This window comes from Marmota monax, unplaced genomic scaffold, assembly GCF_021218885.2.
Source record: "Marmota monax isolate L192 unplaced genomic scaffold, Marmota_monax_Labrador192_F-V1.1 WCK01_AAM20220418_F8-fsc00019, whole genome shotgun sequence".
Taxonomy (NCBI): domain Eukaryota; kingdom Metazoa; phylum Chordata; class Mammalia; order Rodentia; family Sciuridae; genus Marmota; species Marmota monax.
In genome coordinates, this window is record NW_026695242.1 from 21,880,672 (window position 1) to 21,901,172 (window position 20,501).

The window sequence follows — 20,501 nt, forward strand, 5'->3', positions numbered from 1 at the left end:
TTTCTAGTGTAATGTGGTGAATTTATTTGATATCTAAGAAAATGATTTCTTATGTCCTCTTATAACAAAAGTAGGCTATAGTAAGTGAAAATTCAATATTACAAACTGTCATGGAAATTAAACAATTAATAGTCATAGGTAACTTTCTTATATGTATCACACTTTCTTATTAAATGTATCACATTAAAATATTTTCACTTATCTTAGGGCAAAAAAAAAGTAAAATATATCAATTATCTTGCAGAAGCAAAACAATTGTTAGTCTGTCCTGTATCACAAATCTTAATTGACTTGTCAAGGAACGGAAAAAGGTCATGCTTAAGGTTAGGCAGACAGCTTTGCTTTGATTGATCACAAGCAGTTAAGTTGATCCTTCCAGACATATTCAAGGGGAAGTTTGTTTTTTCACGCTTCTGAAAACACTAGCCTTTGAGCACTGGGTTGTCATTGTCCATACTACTAATGTCATGCTAGCTAGTGCCTGCCCTGCTGTGCCACCCTCTATTACTGGTCTGTTACCCAGGGCAAGGTAAGGTGAATCTAGGTCAGATTAGTACATACAAGCGGAGCTTCTTGAAAAACCGAGAGAGTCCGCCTTCTAGGAAGTACATAGTGCCTGCCTACGGACCCAACTCCTCCTTCTCTAAGCGCTCCCCTCTAAAGTTTGTAGCTCTGGTTGCAAAAGGCAACATGCTGGACAATCCTGGGGGCTCTAGCTGCAGTTCCCGGAGCGCCCAGGAGCATAAGGAGGCGCCCTCTGCCCGTGTTTGGCTGCCCCTCCCGCCCAGTGTGCCTGGCTTGCAATAGGATAGAAAATCCGTGTTCGACCAGCACGATTTAACTCTGCAAACCACAGAAGACCCAACCGAAACATTTGCTTCCAGATTCAGGGCATTTGCGCTTTAGGACGGAGCTTCTCTGTCCAGGTTTAGGCGAAGAAGATTGTCGGGTGCAAACGGTGCGCAGAGGCTGGAGGCGCCTGGGCTTCCCTGTCCGGGAGCTTCCAGCTAGTGCCTGCACCAGGCTGGTGGGAAACGCAGCAAAGGGCGAGTCCCTTCTTTCATGGTTTTGGATCAGAGCCACCCTGGGGGTAAAAGTGAGGGGGCTACATTTCCTGGTGGAAAACCACCCAAGAGCCTTTTAGAGCATTGTTCCTACTTTGGGAAAGCAGGTCAACAGCTCAAAACCGACTCGGGTTTCCTTCCCTGGAGGCTTGGCTTGCGGGCGAGCGCGGTGCCAACCTAACCCGGCAGGGAGGTTTTTCCACGCCAAGAGGGCCCTTCTCCACCCTCGGTGCAAAAGGCGCCGCGCGGTCAGGCAGTAGATCCAGCGAGAGGAACGAGTCCCCAAGGGGTGGGGGTGCCACCTTCCTCCCAAAGCCTCCCCATAATCAACTACAGACCAGACTCCTGGGTGTAGGTCACGTAATAGGTTCCGGGCAGAAAAGGGATTCTAGCAGAACGCCTTCAGCTATTGCTTGAGTAGCGCTAGAGTAGGCGCGTCCGGGTTCCCACCCAGGCTTCCAACACACTCTGGCTCAGCACCCAGACTCTTTCAAGAATAAAATCGTGAGATTCTCTTAACAACCTTCGCTTGTTACTGTCAAGAGCAATGTTCTCTGAAGTCACTGGCCATCAGAAAAGCCTCCATCTCCCATCTCGGAGATTGGGAGTAGGGTGAGTGCTGTGGGGGATCCAATGAAATCCAGCAGGCATTGGTCTTCACTGCTCTGACAATCCAAAAGCATTTAGAAGGAGTGCTGGATTTGCATGATAGGAAACCTCCTAGTGGGTTTGGGAGTGTAGTTGTCAACAAAACAAATTAACATTGCCCCCCTGATAGAGTTTCAGTAGAAACTTGTTTATGTAATGAAAAATTAAAGTTGACTTATATTATTAATGCATTTTTAAAGCCTTTCAATGTTCTGCTCCCTTCCCCACTGCCAGCGTCTTTTGGGGTGTAGTCGCTACAAAGAGTAATAATACTGTCACGGTTGTCAGTTTCTAAAGTTTCCAACGCCTTTACAGCAATGCCTCTCCACAAAGTTTGATCAGATCCTCCCTCTAGCTGAGGGTCAGTAAAAGTGGAAACTCTAGAAGTAACGCATAAAATGACTCCCAGGTGAGTATCCTGAAAAGATTACTTAGGGAGTCGACCAGTATTTGAAGGTTCTCAATAATCAACCTTTGCTAACCCACAAAAGTAAGTGCGCACACATCCTTGCGCACAGAGTTAAGAATAATTTCCCGTGGGCGACCACTAGAGGGAGGGTCGCTGGATGTTAGTACCAGATGGGATAAATATGGAGCCTGCTATCTGATGGAATTTGCCTTTAAGTCACGTTTAAAAATCTTCAGTGAGGGCGCTCAAGGTGACTATAGTCAGGTTGGAGGTACAGGGCGCTGGGGTGGGGGAGGGCCTTAATTGTACCTGCCTGCGGTTGGCACTCACAGATTCCTCTTGTCTTGAGATGCTGCATTCAGTTATGGCTTCTTCACTACTTTCTACCAGTCTCAAATTGGGCAGCACAGAGCTATGGATCCTATTACGTGGCTCAGGTGGTAGTTTCTTTTTCCTGAAGGGAATGTGTAGGAAAGTACCGCGGAAATGGGAATTCTGCTTTCTGAATTACCTATCCAGCTGTTTCATCTGATTTTGTAGCTGTAAAAACACAGCTGATATATCATTGGGCTAGCAAAAATGTGCAATTGGTTGGAAATAGAATTGGTCATTTCTTACAGGGGAAAAAAATCTAAAATCTTCTTTTCATTTTATTTCTGAGTTTGAGAGTTTAATTTCTCACCGCCAACTTGGAAATTGTTACAAAACCTTAGAAAACAACCCTTGGAGTATTATGTTAAGAGATATTACTTCCCTGTGCAAAGGCATTTAAATTACTACTAGGTTTCTGAATATGAAAATTACCTTAGGGAAATAAAAGATAAGGGCCATCTGAACACATGAATACTTTCACTTATTGTGACTCTGAATTTGGAAATGGGCAGTGGGGGTAAGGGAAGTTTATTATCGTCATTGAAAATATTAAGATTGGAAAGTCTGTGTCTCAGTGGATTTCACCTAACTTTGCTAAATGAATCAGGCTGATGACTCAAAACAAGAACGAAAATGGAAAGTGATTTCCGTGAAAACCAGGTGTTGAGCGTCTTGTCTCGGTGACCCAATACTGGGTGCGCGCGCGCAGAGTGGCCAGACCTTCTCCACGCAGCTCTGGCTCTGTTCAATTCCGCAAGCGCACCCAAGGCAGAAATGCCACCAGTATACCGCTTCGGATGATGGGCTTGGGTGTTCGGCATTACACAGCGCCACCAGCGCTTCTTTTTTTCTCTCGGAAGTCAGACTCTCTCAACAGCACGAGCAGCAGATAGCCCTATGTGCGCTACAACCGGTGAGGCAGGGAGACCTGGGGCTCAACTGGCCAGCACGACTGGTGCTGACGTCCATTCAGGCCTTTAAATGTGTGTCTCCCTGCGCAGGAGAGAACAGTCTTTGTAGCAGTCACTTTGCCCGAAGGGAGACGCGTCAGGCGACAGCTCTGACTCCCCGCTCTCTTCCCGGAGCTGCGTTTATCTCTGTCCTCTTTGCACCAAGTCCCTGCCAGCCACTCCAGCAAGAGGCGCATTTGGTACAAGCACCTCAGGCGTGAACCAACAGGACTCCCCATGCCCCGTGCTTTTCCGATGGACTTGAAGATGAAAGATTGCGAGGTGTGCCCGGAGATCGCTCTAGGAGCAGGGAGCATCTTCTAGATTTTGGTGTGTTTGGGGGCGGGGGGGGGGGTTCTCAAAACTGGTGAAAGCGTCCTCTGAGCATCCGCATCTGCAACTTGTTTTGGTTTCTTCTCACTCGTGTGTGTGCGGTTACAACATCAAAGTTTTTCTCCTTTACGAGCAAAAAAAAAAAAAAAATGTCATTTTAATTATCCTCCCCCCCCCTCCCCGCGCTGTCTCTCCCTGGCCTTCTAGCTGGGCGGTGAGTAGATAGCGGGGCGCGCAGTGTGGCAGCGGCAGCGGAGATTGGCGCGGTCAGAAGCAGCGGAAGGGAAGAAGCTGCTGCCGGGGACTCCCTGGGTGACCCTTTGCCAAGCAAAAGAGCCAGAACCTTCCGGGACGCTGGTGCCTGCACACTGGATTTTAAACACCATCCTGGTTGTGCGACTCTGTCCCTTTTTCTCAATTGGTAACTAGTCGAGAGCGAAGCGCTTGGCAGGAGCGCTCTGCGGGACCTAACCTCCTGGCTGCTTGGGATCTGTGCGTCCGCTGCTGCGGAAGGAGCGAAGTGGAGGACGCCAGCCGTTGCTTACTGGAGCCTGGAGGTAGGCAAGGGGGTGGGATCCTGACTCTCCTGCTGAGCCCAGATTCCAAAACGGTGTCTGGTTTCATGGAGACAAGACTGTCTTCTCACCCTCATTTTCCTTCTCACCCCCACCCTTTTTGGATTCAGGCTCAGGAATAACCAAATCCACTGCACCAGCAAGGTGGATTACCTCCACCACTCACCTCCTGAATGCCTGGCTTCTGCCGTATATAGTCGTGGTGTTGGGGGAATGTGAGTTTCCTAGGGAAGTTGATGCCTTACAGAATTTGAAAATGTCCAAGTTGATTGTATTCAGTTTCTTAAAGGATGTTTCCTGTGGGCAAGAATTATGGGAAATAAATGTCAGTGTCATATACAGCTGCAATAACAGCTCAGAAATCTTCATTTTCATCCAAAAGTTTTCCCCATGCAAGTTTTCTCAATGTCCAGATGGAGTCAATGGAGACTTGGCTTGTTCCATTATATTTGAACGGGAGGGGAATCTTGTCCTTCTACTTTAAAGTAAAGTATAATATCAAGGACATTGTAGTTTCTTCTCCACCCCCTGCTCCGCCCCATTAACTACTGTGACTGTAGAAAGGAAGGCTTTTTACAGTGTTCAGTGACAATGAAGTATTTGCTTTTTCCATACTTGCCTGAAGTTTTTATTTAAATATATGACCCTTTTTAGTTGAGAAACAATTTTGGGGTAAGACTGAACTAAATATTTTTTAATGCAATTCAGCAAGTAAGAGTTTGTATATGGTATGTGGTAAATAGAATGTGTAATTGATTCCTACTCTTGCATTTTAGCTAATAATAAGGATTACATGAAATGATAGAAACAACCATTGAATTTTGGCAAACTTTTTTTTAACTGTGGGGAAATTTTAAAAATCAATATTAAAACTTGGTAAAACTTGGGTATCAAGGATATGAAGGTACTGAGGAAAACAGAGGCAAGTTAACTTTAACAGGGTGGTTTATTGAAAAATAGTGCTTGGGATTTCATAGCTACATATGGTAATCAGTGAAATAAATGAACCAGTTAGTATTCTGAGCTTGCAGTACTTGGCTCCATAGAGAGACTGCTGTTACATTTCATTTCCACTCTCATTTGTGGGAATAAAATAATGTGGGGTGGATTTATCCACTTCCTCACACTCTTATGCTATAGATTTCAGGATTCGCTCAGGGACCAATATCTGACCCCATTAAACAACACCATCTTTCCTCTACAAAGGACCTTCACATATATTGGAAGTACCAGAATATGGAACTACCCCACCCTCACTTTTTTCTCTTAACTCCTGTGCACTTGTAGCTTCCAATTTGGCCCTAAATCTCTCTGCAATAGGCCTTTTTACTCATGTGTTTTTCCCCACAGGGCAGCTCAGAATTAGGGTTACTCTGAATTGAAATAACACTTTGACATGTACTTTGAGGAGCTGTTGGGTAGAAACCATGTATGCCCAGGCTCCCTACTGAGCCAGATGTGTGGGGCACCTGAGAGGATTAGGGCCCCACTGAATACAACTGAAGTGACAGGCAGTCATACTTAGGAATAGGAACTGTAGTACTTAGTGAGAATTAGGTCACAATAGAAGGGGAGGAAAAATTAAATAAAACAACAAAAAAAAAAAAATGTAGAGGTTTCTGTATTACCTTTAGCAGAAATCAGCCTTATCTTAGATCTGCATGAGCAGGTTTATCTCAAAGGGCAGATTCTTTGCTTGGTAAATGCTTCAAAAAGACTTGAGAATCCCAAGAAAATAAACAAATCTCATTTGCAGTTATTGACTTTCAAACAAACTATGTAGTCAGGGTATAGAATAGTTTTTCTCAAAATTTAATGCCTGAGGACAGATTACAATTGCAATTTGTAATCCCCAATACAGAGAAACTGGTTCAGGAGGGTCCAGTTAACTAACTATATATTTAGCACCATGGCTGATTCCAATTCTTCTACTTCAAGACTCATCCTGTGAAAATTATAGGCTTGGTGTTAACGAACTTGCTTCAGAGAGGGAATGTGTCATAGTAGCATGTTCATCTGAAAACTTTGCCTAGTATTTGTTATCATCTTAAATTTTTCTATTTTTTCTTTGTCAATGCCATTATATTGTCATGTCTGACCTGTTAGGTGATGACTATTCTCAAATACTAATCTATTGATCTATCATTTGTATATTTGCAACCCTGGATGGTGGCTGTTTGAGGTTAAAACTGGATGATAGTGATAGTACTGAGGTGATGGAAAGGCTTTATCATTGTTGAGGTCTTAGGTTGAAAACAAAAGAAAGAAATCAATGTAGTGATGGGTTTGGTTAGGTGGTAACTTGAAGTAAATATTGTGATGATTACTTTCTCACTAGAGGAATAACAGTTTTTATATGTTCACCTTTTTATTTCACATACTTACATATTTATCTTTTTTCTTCATTATGCAAAACAGTTCAGGTAGCTTCCATGAAAGTATAGAAAGAGAAAATAAACCTGAAAAAACCCTACAACTGATTTTTTTCTAGTGAACATCTTAATTTTCATTTATAAAACTTCCCAAAGGTAATATAAAATTGAGGGAATTAATTGATGAAATTGTAAACCCAATGGTGAGATTGGTCATGTCTTTGGTCTTTTTTGAAAGTGACATCTCTGTGAAATTCATCATTTCTTCTACTCTTCCCAGGCAAGGGAAGTTGGTCATATTACCATGGTTTTCAATCCTTGTGGTAGTCATTGGCACTGTGGTATCAGAGTTCTCATTTATTTCTTTAAGACTATTTTCTTATGCAATGCTATTTGGACAGAACATGTTTTTCAGTTGTAAATATTTTGAGTTTTAAAAAAGTTTATACAATAACTGTTCAGCATCACATTTGAGTAGGGTAAGGAGATTCTGTATTTTCTACAAGCAAAACAAAACATTTTAATCAACTGGCTTTCCCCAGGCCACCATATGTTCTATCAAATTGTTATTTGTCTTTTATTTTAAACTATGTGTATGTTAATTTTTTTAAAAAGGCAACTTGCATGCTTTAATGGGAAATGTCTTCAATAGTAACAACACAGATTAAGGTAAATTACAAGGTTATTTTTGAGTTTTATTTGTTTGTTGAACTTCCAGTAATCTCTTCAGATTTTGGTTGGTGGCACTCTTAAGAATTTGGAGACCTGTGCAAGAAATTACAAAACTAAATCTCAGCAAAGTAATCTAAGCCAAAGAGAGGTATGATTTTGCTTCATATTAATAACAAATCATATATGTTATGATTGATATAAGGAGTTTGAAATATAATACCACAGCATCCAAGATTTTTGCAGTAGTTTAAAAGGTTTTTCTTTTTTAAATTAATGACACCACTGATGGCAAACACCATTCATTTCTAAATATACAAAAAGTATACAGAATTTTGTTTTGGAGTTTTAGAAATTCCTTTTTCTATCACATAGCCCCTCTCCCCCAGGGGTGAAAGAGTAGGCCACATGGTGGTGCTATTGGGATGCATAATATTTTGAATAATTCTGCCATTTAAACCATTTTTAGTTACAACTATACCAATGGAAACATGGAGTTTTCTCTAATGATAGATTTTCTCACAGTATCCCTCAATTAAAAAAACAAAACAATAGATATCCATTACAAGTCTTCATTGCCCATTATTGATGAGGACTTCCTTTAAAAATATAATTCCTCAATCTCTGTCCAAGAAGACCTCGTATCAGTGACTCCTATCTTTTCTTCCCTCTCTCTCTTTCCTGTGTTCTGATATAAATCACATCATATTTAAAGAAGATATGGTTTTCTAAATGTTTTAACATACATCAGAAATATATTTTTTTTCATTACAATGTTGTATGTTTTCTCATTTTGTCCTAAATTCATAAAATCAGAATGGTTTCTCATGCACTATCTGAATGTGTGTTTACATTGAATACATCCATGCTACCTGACAAAAGAAAAATCCATTCACACTTACAGTCAGGGATCTAATGGGTTCTTTAATGGGGTATTGCTTTGCATTTTGAAAGAGGACCACTAGAAAAGGACGAATTTTAACACCTTTCTTAGAAAGGTTTTCAGGTCCTTAGACAAAAACTATTACAACCCACATCACAAAACACAGCCACTTCTGTGTAAGGTCAATTTGTCAACCTGAATGAAATCTACTGGTTTGATAGCTCATGTCTAAAGTGCCAAAGTTTACCCAAAGTGTTTCGGTATAAACAGGAGACAAATCAGATTTAAACAAAGAGAAGAGGACATTAACAGTAAAAACTCCAGGGAACAGGAGGTGAAATCCAGGGACTAGAAAGACATTATAAAGATGAGCCAAATGATAGATCCTCATCCTTTTTTGGCTTGGCATTTGGCCAGGTTTTTTCAGTAGATGCAGACTGGAAGAGAGTTCTGTAGTAAAAAGAATAAATCCCAAAGAGAGACGAAATCATAATATCTGTATTTTCTTTGAGAGTTTTGGGGAGGATGTTTATGCCCATCTCTTTCCCAAGGTGGTTCTTCTGCCAATTAGAAAAATCATTTATTTGATACAAACTTAAAAGTTTTGTTTATGATGAAAAGTGATTATTTTCTTTAATTCTTAAAGCTATAATATAGTTGTCTTCTAAGAAGTACGTCTTCTTGTTTAATTTTTAGCAAAATATCTGCAATTGGCTAATCATATAATTTAAATAAAATGCCTTAAAATTTATGAAAAATATACTCTTACGCATAGATGCTTCTGGACCCTCTCATGCAACTCCATAAAATACAGTGAAAAAGACATATTGGCTCATGTTTTTAAGATAATTCAAACATTAGAAATGACTTATGTAACTTTAGGTGTTTTCTGCCATTCTTACATTTGTTGTTTGTGAATGAACCACTTAAATCCTCACCTCTTTGGCACTAAATTTCTTTCAGGAGTGAAGCATAGAAGAAAAAGGAAGTATATCTATTGGTTTTGACTTGATATTTTGATCTATGACTGATATCTATGACTGATATAAAGAAGAGGCTTTACGTTTAAAATGTTCTCACTTTTATATATAACTCAAGTAAGAAAATAATGTATATATGATATATCAAGTAAGAAAATTATATATATGATATGTATTTAAAATGTATGTGTGCATGCATATATATTAAGATTTTTCTTCTAAATTTCACATTTTATATCTACCCCTTTTCATTCCAAATTTCTTTCCCCATTGCCACCGAGGACTGACATTGCTGAATAATAAATTATTCCATTATGTGTGCTTTACTCAAAATTCTTCCATAGGAATATTTTGAAAGCACAACTAACGAATAGGCATAAGTTAAAGACTCATAATGATATCATAGATCTTATTATTTTCTTTCCTAAAACAATAAACCAAATACTGTTCAAATTATTATTTATAGATTTCAGTATGCTAAGAAGAATAAAAAATAATTGAGTTCAATGAAGTTGTGATTTAATCACTGGATAAATCAACAGAATCTGATTACTATTTTAAAAATAGCTTTGTAATGTTAATACAATATATGTATATATTCAGAACAATTTTTACTAATGCATTATGTATTAAATTCTTATCTGCATTAAATTTTATATTCTTTTAAATGGGTTTATAAATGGTGAACAGGAGTTAAAACTTATTCAAGTGTCTTTAGCTGCAAAGATGTATATAGTATATAAGATGAGCTGATATCATTACTTTCATTTTATTTTATATAGCTTAATTTTAAAGAGTTATAGCTGTTGAGTTCTAATAGTTTAATACAATTCAAAAAATAATACAATATAGATTATTATAACAATGCTAACACATATTATCTGTGATTTTTTTCAACAAACATGAAAACTTGATACTCTGTGTTTTCATTTCTTATATTCTTTTCTCTTACATATGATACTTACTTATTAAAAATGCAGTGGTATATTTGTTGGGTGTAAACATTCAAATTTGACACTCAGAATAATTAATATTTTCTTTGTAAAAATTCTGAAAATTGTAATAAGTGAATGCAATAATAACTAAAATATGACATCATAATAACTGGGTATTTCAATTTCTCTCTTTAGTTTTCTGAAATATGTATTCCCTAAAAAGAAAACAGCATGTAGTTTAAACTTTTGTAAGTTTATATTCTTACTAGCATTTTTGTAGTCAACTATAAAAATTATGACCCTATGAAAATGTACATGACACACTTGCACAAAAACCTAAAATAATATGTAAAAAATACCCACAATTCCCAATATCCCCCCAGTTATTTACATTCTGAAATATATTTATACTCTACTAATACTTAGCTCTTGGGATGCTTTGCAACGGAGAATTACAATTCATCTAGGCCATGGCATGCTGATGATTTTTGTGGTGTATTGAGGAATTGCAAACCCATTTTAAGCATCTAAAATTAACAGATTAAATTGGGTGAAAAAGCAGAATGAGGCTTCATTTCCCACTGTGGGCACATACTTAGAATAGAGAATATTGGTTTTAAAAATAGGGGAGAGTTTGAGCAAGAGAGCAATACCCCTATCCATCTTCCAGTTAGGAAAAAAATAAAAACAAAAGCATTTTAGGTTCAGTCATGGAGGAAAAGACTAATTTCTCTAGAAAAAAAATTTGATTAATTAATAAAGAAAAAGTTGTACAATGAAAAACTCCCTGTAATGAGTTTTAAATGATTACAAATTGGACTCGCCAATATTTAAAATAAATACTATGTTTTATTCCTACATTCAGTATTGTTATTCTGGAAAACTACATTAAAGATAACCAAAAACACACTTCAGAAATTTTAAATACTAATGTAATGCTTTACATGTAGATATAAAATAATAAATAACCCTATATTAGTTACTTTATGCAAGTTATTACTTAAAGTACTTTGTATTTATTAATCATTCTTGATGGTATTTAAGTAAATACCATCAGTCATAATAATCACAGTTTGGATTGACCTTGCTAAAGTCAACTCTAGGGATATGTGATTGTGTTTGCCACAACCAATTCTACTCTGAAATTGTTCTATTCTTGTGATATATTTACATGTATTATATAGAAGTCATCTTAACATGAAAGCTTATATTTTATATTTTTATAAGTTAGTTTTATGACTGTCACATAATTTTTCTTCTTCACTAAAGGGAGAAATCCCTAATATTACATTTAAGCCACACAGTATTGCATTTGATGTCTACATATGTGGTATATGCAAGGTATAGCTATTTCTGAAAAGAAAGTTTTACTTGCAGTGTTGGCCAAGTAACTTTACAATCCTGCTTTTATTGTTTGCACATGCAAATATTTGATTTTTAACTTAATTCAAACTTAATCAAATTTTTTTTTCTGTTTTGTAAAATGCGGTAGCTCTTCATCATTCGTTTGTCATTATGTTTAGGCATTATTCCCTTCATGTGTATCCATCCAGATTGGGATTCTGGATGACGAATAATGTTCTTATACTGTGGATCCCAGAGAATTGATCCACTACTTGGTTTTTAGGTCAGTACACTGCAGTGGTTAGTGGCACAAGGTCAGCAGTTGGGTTTCCAGGTTCCAATGTCTAGTAACTATGGAACTGGGTGTTTTACTTCAGTTTCCTCACCGATTGTACTTCAGAGAATTTCAAGACTGGGGGAAGAACAGTAGAAATAGTATGAAGTCAATATGAATACTGGGTCGTTTGATGTGTATGTGAAGACCTTGTTAGTAAAACATACATATACAGATATACATAAATAAAAATAGAGTTGAAATTGCTCATTAATTTTTAGTATTAAAACTCTTCAGAAATATTCATTTTTCCACCATTTTAAAGTTTATTTTAAAATAAAATTTTAAAAACCTACAACAAAATAACATCTGCATAAATCCTATCAGAATGTAACTGGAAGGTTTTACCTAAGTGAATTTCCTAATGAATGGCTAGCTTAATTAAAAATCAAACAAAGCAAATTAACAAAGAAAAGGAGAGTATTCCTGGTGTTCAGTGAATATTTTAGTTTTTAAATAGCTACAATAAAAAAGTGAAACTAGTATTGCAGTGAATGAAACCAATTGGATTTTGGATTTCTTCGGGAATTTTATTTATTTTACATCACCATACTTGTTGAAAATTATCTGAAACAGAAATACAATAATTGTATTTCTCGTTGTAAGGACTCCACATTTTATCCTAATTTCATTAGAATTGCATTTATAGAATATTCTTCTTTGTAAGCTCTTCTTTATTTCTTTTTTTTTTCTTTTCCAGAGTAAAAACAATGTCCTTCAGGCTTCTTTACTATCTGGGACCATCAATTAAAAGTTAAAGTAAAATGAACTTAAAAGTTTAGATAGAAAATGAAGTCATACAATTGTGTTCAGTCCTAAAAACTGATTAGTACAAAAGAGAGATTTGTCTGGGAGGTTAAGCCTTTAGACTTAGAATAGTAGCCAAATTGTCTTATCCATTGCCACGCTGAACTAAAGGAGTTCTTCCAATTTAAATGATCATTATCAGACAGGTAATTAGGAGGATAGAAATTAAAAGAAAGAGCACTGGAGAACTTATTAGGTGATTTCACTCCACAACAATATAGAATCAATACGGTTCCTCTGGATATGTGTGCCCTAATTGTTAGAGAATGTAAACGCAGCGGACCTCCTGCTAGGGAATCATCTGGCTATGTCAGATATCAGGTTCCAAGCCAGTGTTAATGTTTGGAGATAAAATTCTGCTGGTACTCATTGATCTACTGGATTAGTCATCCGCTTTTGTGTAGATTTTCAACAGCAAAAATGTGAACACATTGTTTCTCTTTCATGAGCATACTGCATATTATTTAAGTCTTTTATTGTTTGCAGTAATTGTAGTGAAGATTATACCCTCTTATTAGAGACGTGTTATTAATGTGAGTATTCTGTAGTGTTAAGTCACTACACTTTCAATGTATAATGTGCAACAGGGTCAGGAAAATTATAATAAATACCAATACTTGGAAAGAGAAAGAATAGGAGATACATCAGAAACAGTGATCTTTGGGGAATATATTCCATTTCATTCTGGTTTGCAAATTAGTAATTTATTTCCAAGCTCATTTCTTTCTTGAAATACCTCACTATATCAGTCAGGGATCTCCAGAGAAATAACTGATAGGGTATATATTGATTTATGACACAATTTATTATGGGAATTGACTCATGCAATTATGGAGGCTGGATTTCTGAGGATGTGCAATCTGCAAGTCATATACCCAGAAAGCCAGATATGCAGTTCATCTCCAAGGCTGATTCAAGAATTGTGCAACTCAAACCAGAAGTAGTTAACAAGCTCCAATGAGGAATTACAGCAGTAGGCTCTTCTACTACAAACCTGGAAGTAAAAGGAAGAAAATGTCTGATTGATTACAATTTTTCAGTTCCCCTATTTGGTCTTCTCCATTGCAAAGTCCCCACTTACGAAAGTTTCTTGGTTGTTTCTGAATGATTGAGGTTAAATTCTGTTTTTCTTTAATATAGGCCTTTACACAAATAGCTAAAGTTAAATTTTTCTTATGTTGGTAAATTAAGCAAGGTTGAGGTCACTTAAGATGACTAACTGACTTTGTCTGCTCAGGAATTGTTAAGGCTTGGTCTACATTTTAATTAGCTTTTATGTTTTATGAAAGATCTGGACATGCGTTGACATGCAAAATTAAGTTTCTTTGTCTTCCCAGGATCTGATAATTTCCTTGCTACCATCAAAAGACTGGTAGCTGAGATTTTAGTTTTGTTACAACATTACTGCTATTTTGTGTGTGTGTGTGTGGGTGTGTGTGTGTGTGGGTGTGTGTGTGTGTGCGCGTGTGCGTGTGCACGTCAGGAATTGAACTCAGGAGCACTTAACCACTGAGCCACATACCCAGCCCTCTTAATTTTTTATTTTGAGATGGGTTTCACTGAGTTGCTCAGGGCCTCACCAAGTTGCGGAAGCTGGTTTTAAACCTGTGATGCTCTTGCCTTAGCTTCTCTATCCACTGGAAATACAATCATATGCTACCATACCCAGCTACATACCTCACTTCTTAGTACAATTTTCCCCTAATTTCAGCATGTTATGGTTTGGATGTGAGGTGTCCCCCAAAAGCTCACGTGTGAGTGCAAGAAGTTTCAGAGGAGAAATGATTGGTTGTAAGAGTCTTAACCCGATCAGTGATTTAATCCCCTGATAGGGATTAACTGGTAACTGAACTGGTAGGGTGTAGCTGGAAGGGGTGGGAATTTGGGCATCCCTTTGGGTATATATTTGTCTCTGGCCAGCGGAGTCTCTTCCTGCCTTCTGATCACTGTGATGTGAGCTGCTTCCCTCTGCCACACTCCCCAACTGTGATGTTCAGCCTCACCTTAAGCCCCAAGGAATGGAACCAGCTTTCTATGGACTAAGATCTCTGAAACCATGAACCCTCAAATAAATTTTTCCTCCTCTGTAATACTGCTGGTTGGGTCCTTTTAGTCACAGCAGTGAAATAGTTGACTAAAACACATCATAATATATAACAGTGATGAAAACTAAAAATAAGGAAAAAAATGTTATCTCTAACACTGATAAGTATCCCAGTTAATTTTTAGTTGCCTGTAATTCTTTGTCTAGCTCCTTCTTATTTAAATGAAACAAATGATTTTTGTAATTTATAAATTTACTAGAGACATTTTTATGCCAACATCTCTTTGGCTCTCAGTGGTTCTATACATATGATGTAAGCTTCATTAGTATCTCTAATGTTACAATCTGGTATCAGACTGAATTAGATTTACTGATGTGTTTTGCTACTGTGCTTTCATTTTATGAAGGTTGTTTTTATGTCAGTACTTGTAATTTGAAGATCTTTATCTTGAAATCTAAATTTTGGGTTTTTTTTCTTTCAACTTTCTGCATAGTATTGATCAGCTGCAACAGAGCAAATGTGGTTTCAGTTAGATACAGTGTGCTGATGCCATACTATAATTGTTATCAGTGACCTCACTTTAATCTCAATACTGCTGTTTCTGGCTTCACTTTGGTAATATTATAAATAATTCTTCTAGAAATATTTTTATATATCTTTGTGGATATCCTCAATTACTCTCTTATGATAAATTTCTTATGATAAATTGGCAGAAAATTATTGGCCTAAATTATACGGGTAGAAAGGAAGCTATTTGCTCTCACAGTTATATTTTCCAATCTTATTGCTATTTTTCATTGTGTGGTTTTTAAGGATGAGATTGATCTTTAATGTTTGACAATTTTTCATTAATGCATCTTTATTTCTAAAATGATTTCATGTCATTTTGCAGTTTTTCCAATGAGTAATAGATTCATTATTTACTTCTATTTTTATAATTTAGCATTCAACTTTTGATAGTTTATTTGAATACGTGCTTCTATTGTTAAAATAGTTATGTCAAATCTATTAATGTTTCCCATTGTACTTTCTGCCTTTATTTGCATACAAAGTTTTACCACTATACAATCATTTGAATATTCACTATTTTAAAGTTTTGTTTTGCATTTAATGTGAGCTAATTATATTGTAAAATATTTAGAAGGATGTGATTTTTAATCAATTTGAAAATAATTAACCAATTATCTAATGATCATTTAATGAATAGTTTAATGTTCTATAATGTAATATTTTATAATGTTTTAAATTTTATAATGTAAAAATACAGCTCCAAATTAATGTTCAGTGCTTCCTAAAAATGGAAAATTATTTCAAGTTATTTTGAAAGGCACAATTTACTATTATTTGTAAATGATATCTTGTGTATTTTTGTCTGGTGATGTTACAGGGAACAATGACATCATCAAACTAAGATAACCTTGGTTATTATACTGACATATTAGTCTGACTAACATACACTACTTATTTTTAAAGTCAGATTCTGCAAGAAGTATGGAATTCCTCTAGGAAGGTTTTTAGAAATAAATCAAGCATATTGGTTTGTTTAAAAATCTAAGGTTTGAGGATTATTATATACAAACCAAAACCACCTTACTCTAAAAAAAAATTCTCGGCAAAGTTTTAACATCAGTAAAAATAGTAGTCTTTCTATTTCAAATAATAGTAACATGCTGTTTAAAATTGTGTTGAAATTTTATTTGGAAATCACCTTCAGAGGAAAGTGTACTTTGAATTATTGTCCTCTAGATTATTTTTGTTATAGAAGATACTATTCGAATAAGAATGTCTAACAAAAAATATTTTAGGAGTTGCTTTATCACCCATGCGTTTAAACTGTAGAACAAACTCTTTCACACCAAGTGTCTTGGTAGCTACTTGGTGTTCTTTCCAATAAGATAGACCTTTTTATGTTTTACTGTGAATCTGAAAGAGCTGCTGTAAAATTAATGAATATGTCGGAATTCATTACAGTCTCTAAAAAGAATGGATTTCTGTCTGCTGGTCTCTATTTTAGAGATGAGTTGAGGAAAGTGAACATCCCTATTTTAAGTAATGTCTGCTCAGAAATTGAATTTATTATGTACTTCCTGTCTGTTCACTGATATACATTTGGCATTTCAAAATTTAAACAAAAAACCTTTACATTTACTTTTCTTTATTTTTTAAATTCCCTTTCTTATTGGATTAGAAATACATAACATGCATTGTTTACATGCCATTTATAAGGGAGTGGAAATATATTTAGCAATTGAAGCTTCTTTTCAACATTTGTCCTATGCATGATGTATATCTTTTCTGCTTTGAGCAGTGTGGATAAGAATTTGTAGAATAGAAGGAAGAAAAATTCTATGAACCCAAACCAAACACTATATTTTGAAGCTTACAGATTAGCCATGGAAGTTCACAATTATTGAAGATATAAGGGATTTTTTAATATCTGGTTTTCTGTTTTGAATAGTGTCTTATATATCTGACTAAAATATATTAGGTTATATTATTGTTTTAATGTATTATTTTTTCACATATTATTAGTGCATTATAGTTGTACATAATGATGGGATTTATTGTTGCACATTAGTACATGCACATGATATAACAATAAATTTGGCTAATATTACTTGCCAGCAATTCTTCACTCCCTCCCCACCTCCCATCTCTTGGTTCCTTTCCTATACTGATCTCTCTTTGACTTTTAGGAGATCTGTTCCCACATTTGTTTTCCTTTTTCTACTCTAGTCTCCACATATGAGAGAAGGCACACTGTCCTTGACCTGAGTTTGAGTTATTTCACTTAACATAATGGTCTGTATGTTTCATCCATTTTCCTGCAAATGACATGATATAATTTCTCTTTATAGCTGAATAAAACTCCATTGTGTGTGTATGTGTGTGTGTGTGTATGTATGTATGTATGTATGTATGTATGTATGTATATATAAAATCACATTTTCTTTATTCATTCATCTGCTGATTGACACCTAGGCTGGTTCCAAAATTTAGCTATTGTGAATCATGCTGCTATAAACATTGGTATGCATTTATCACTGTAGTATGAGGACTTTAATTCGCAAGGTAAATACTGAGGAGGGGTATAGTTCAGTCACATGGTGGCTCCATTTCTAGTCTTTTGAGGAATCTCCATGCTGATTTCCATAGTGACTGTGTTTATTTACAATCCTCCCAAGAGTATAAAAGTATTGTTTTTACTCTACATCCTGTTCAATATTTGTTATTATTTGTATTCTTGATGACTGGCATTCTGACTGGTGTGAAATAAAATCTCAGTGTAGTTTTGATTTGCATTTTCTTAATTGTTAATTATGTTGAACATTTTTTTTTCATTTATGTGTTGTTCATTTGTATTTCTTCTTTTAAAAAGTGTCTGTTTAATTCATTTTTCCATTTATCAATTGGATTGTTTGATTTTTTGGTTTACTTATTTTTAGTTTTTTATTCAGTCTAGATGTTAATCTACTGTCAGAAGAGTGAGTAGCAGAAATTTTCTTCCATTCTGTAGATTCTATGTTTAAATTTCTAATTGTTTCCTTTTCTATACAGAAGCTTTTTTAATGTGATGCCATTTCATTTTTTTAATTCTTGACATTATTTCCTGAGTTTTAGGTTTCCTATTGAGAAGTTTATTGCCTGAGCCTACATACTGGAGTTTTTCACACACATTTTCTTCTAGGAGTTCCATAATTTCTGGTCTAATTCCTAAGTTTTGGGTCTATTTTGAGTTAAATTCTGTGCATGGTGAGAGATAAGGGTCTAGTTTCATTCTTCTACATATGGATAATAAGTTTTCCCAGAATCATTTATTTAAAAAGGCTGTTTCTTCTCCTGTTTATGTTTTTGGCATCTTTGTCAAGGATCAGATGACTTTTAGATGTGTGGGTTTGTCTCTATATCTTCTATTTTATACTGGGGTCTATGTGTCTGTTTTTATGCCAGTAACATGCAGTTTTTGTTACTATAGCTCTGTGGCATAACTTGAAGTCAGGTATTGTGATGCCCCCAATAGTTTTTTGCCTAGAATTGCTTTGGTTATTCATTCCAAATGAATTTAGGACTGTTTTTTTTTTTTTTTTTGTTCTGTGAAATGTGTCATTGGTACTTTTATGGAAATTGCATTGAGACTGTATATTGCTTTTGGGAGTATGACCATTTTAACAATATTAATTCTGTCCAGACATCCATGAACATGGAAGGTCTTTCCATCTTCTGAGGTCCTCTTTAATATCTTTCTTCAGAGTTCTATAGGTTTACTTGTTCAGGTCTTTCACCTCCTTGGTTAGATTTATTCCAAGGTATTTTGTAACTCATAATGAGACATCAGCAGTTACACACACACACACACACACACCAAAAAACAAACAAACAAACGACAAAAAAAACATTTAAACAACAAAAAGCTCAGGACCTCATGGGTTCTCAGCTAACCTCTACCAAATTGTTAAAGAAGAACTACCACCAATACTTTTCAAATTATTACATGAAATAGAGATGAATGGAACACTTCGAAATTCATTCTATGAAACCAGTATCATACCCAAACTAAATTAGGACACATCAAGGAAATAAAACTATCCCTTATGAACTTAGATGCAAAAGTACTTAATAAAATATTAGCAAAATGAGTTCAACAACACATTAAGAAGGTTGTACACCACAACCAATTTGGTTTTATTCCAGAGATGGTTTAATATATGCAAATCGATACTTGTAATTCATTACATAAATAGAATAAAGGACAAAAAACTCTTATTCATCTCAATAGATACAGAGAAGGCCTGTGACAAAATTCAGCACCCCATTCATCATAATAAAAATAATTGAAGAAACTAGGGAGAGAAGTAACCTTTCTCAACATCATAAAGACTAAATATGAAAAACCTGGAGCTGACCTTATAGTAAATGGGGAGAAAACAAAGCATTCTTTTAAAATATAGAACAAGACAAGACAAGGATGTCTACTCTGACCATTCTTACTTAATATAGTGCTAGAAATTCTAATCAGAGCAATTTAGACAAGAGAAGGAAATTAAAGAGAGAAAAATAGGAAAGGAAAAAGTCAAATTATCAGTTTGCAGACTATGTGAGCCTTTACCTAGAAGACCCGAAAATCTCCACCAAACTACTGTGAGAACTAAAAAACAAATTTGAGAAGGTGGTAGGTTATAAAATCAAATACAAAAATCAACACGTTTCCTATATACCAACAATGAAACTTCTGAGAAAGAAATCAGGAAATCAATTTCATTCACAATAGCCTAAAAAATACGATGTATTCTTTTAGATATTTCATGCTTAATTTTAAATTTTAACAAACACTTTGTCAGAATAGAATGAAACTTAAAACATCTGGATTCAGAAAATCAGATTTGAAACTCCACTCTGACTTTTAAAAATTTTTAATTGACAAATGATAATTCTATATATTTGGTACAATATGCTTGTTTTGATACATGTATATATTGTCAAATAATTAAATCAGGCTAATTAACTGATTCTTACATACATATTATTACTTCGTTGTAAAATCTACTCTTTCAGCAATTTTGAAATTTAAAATGCATAATTATGATCTGCAGTCTCAAGTTATACAATAGATCTCTAACACATATTCTTCCTTTGAAACTGAATTTTGTACCCTTTGATTAATATGTTTCCCCTCTCCATTACTGCTCTCTACCAAGCCACTGCTAGTCACCATTTTACTTTCTACTTCTGTTTTTTTTTTTTTTTTTTTTTTTTAATTTTAAGTACAGCAGGATTTTTATT

General features: G+C 35.5%; 1 protein-coding gene across 1 annotated transcript in view; it reads left to right on the plus strand.

The window, feature by feature from the left end:
• Nucleotides 1-3,234: 3,234 nt before the first annotated feature.
• The window catches only part of Pcdh15 (protocadherin related 15), a 1,685,700-nt gene continuing 1,668,433 nt past the window's right edge, over nucleotides 3,235-20,501 (plus strand). The window contains exon 1 of the mRNA XM_058578029.1: nucleotides 3,235-4,333. The gene's annotated coding sequence lies outside the window, so the exon portion shown is untranslated. The remainder of the gene's footprint in view (nucleotides 4,334-20,501) is intronic.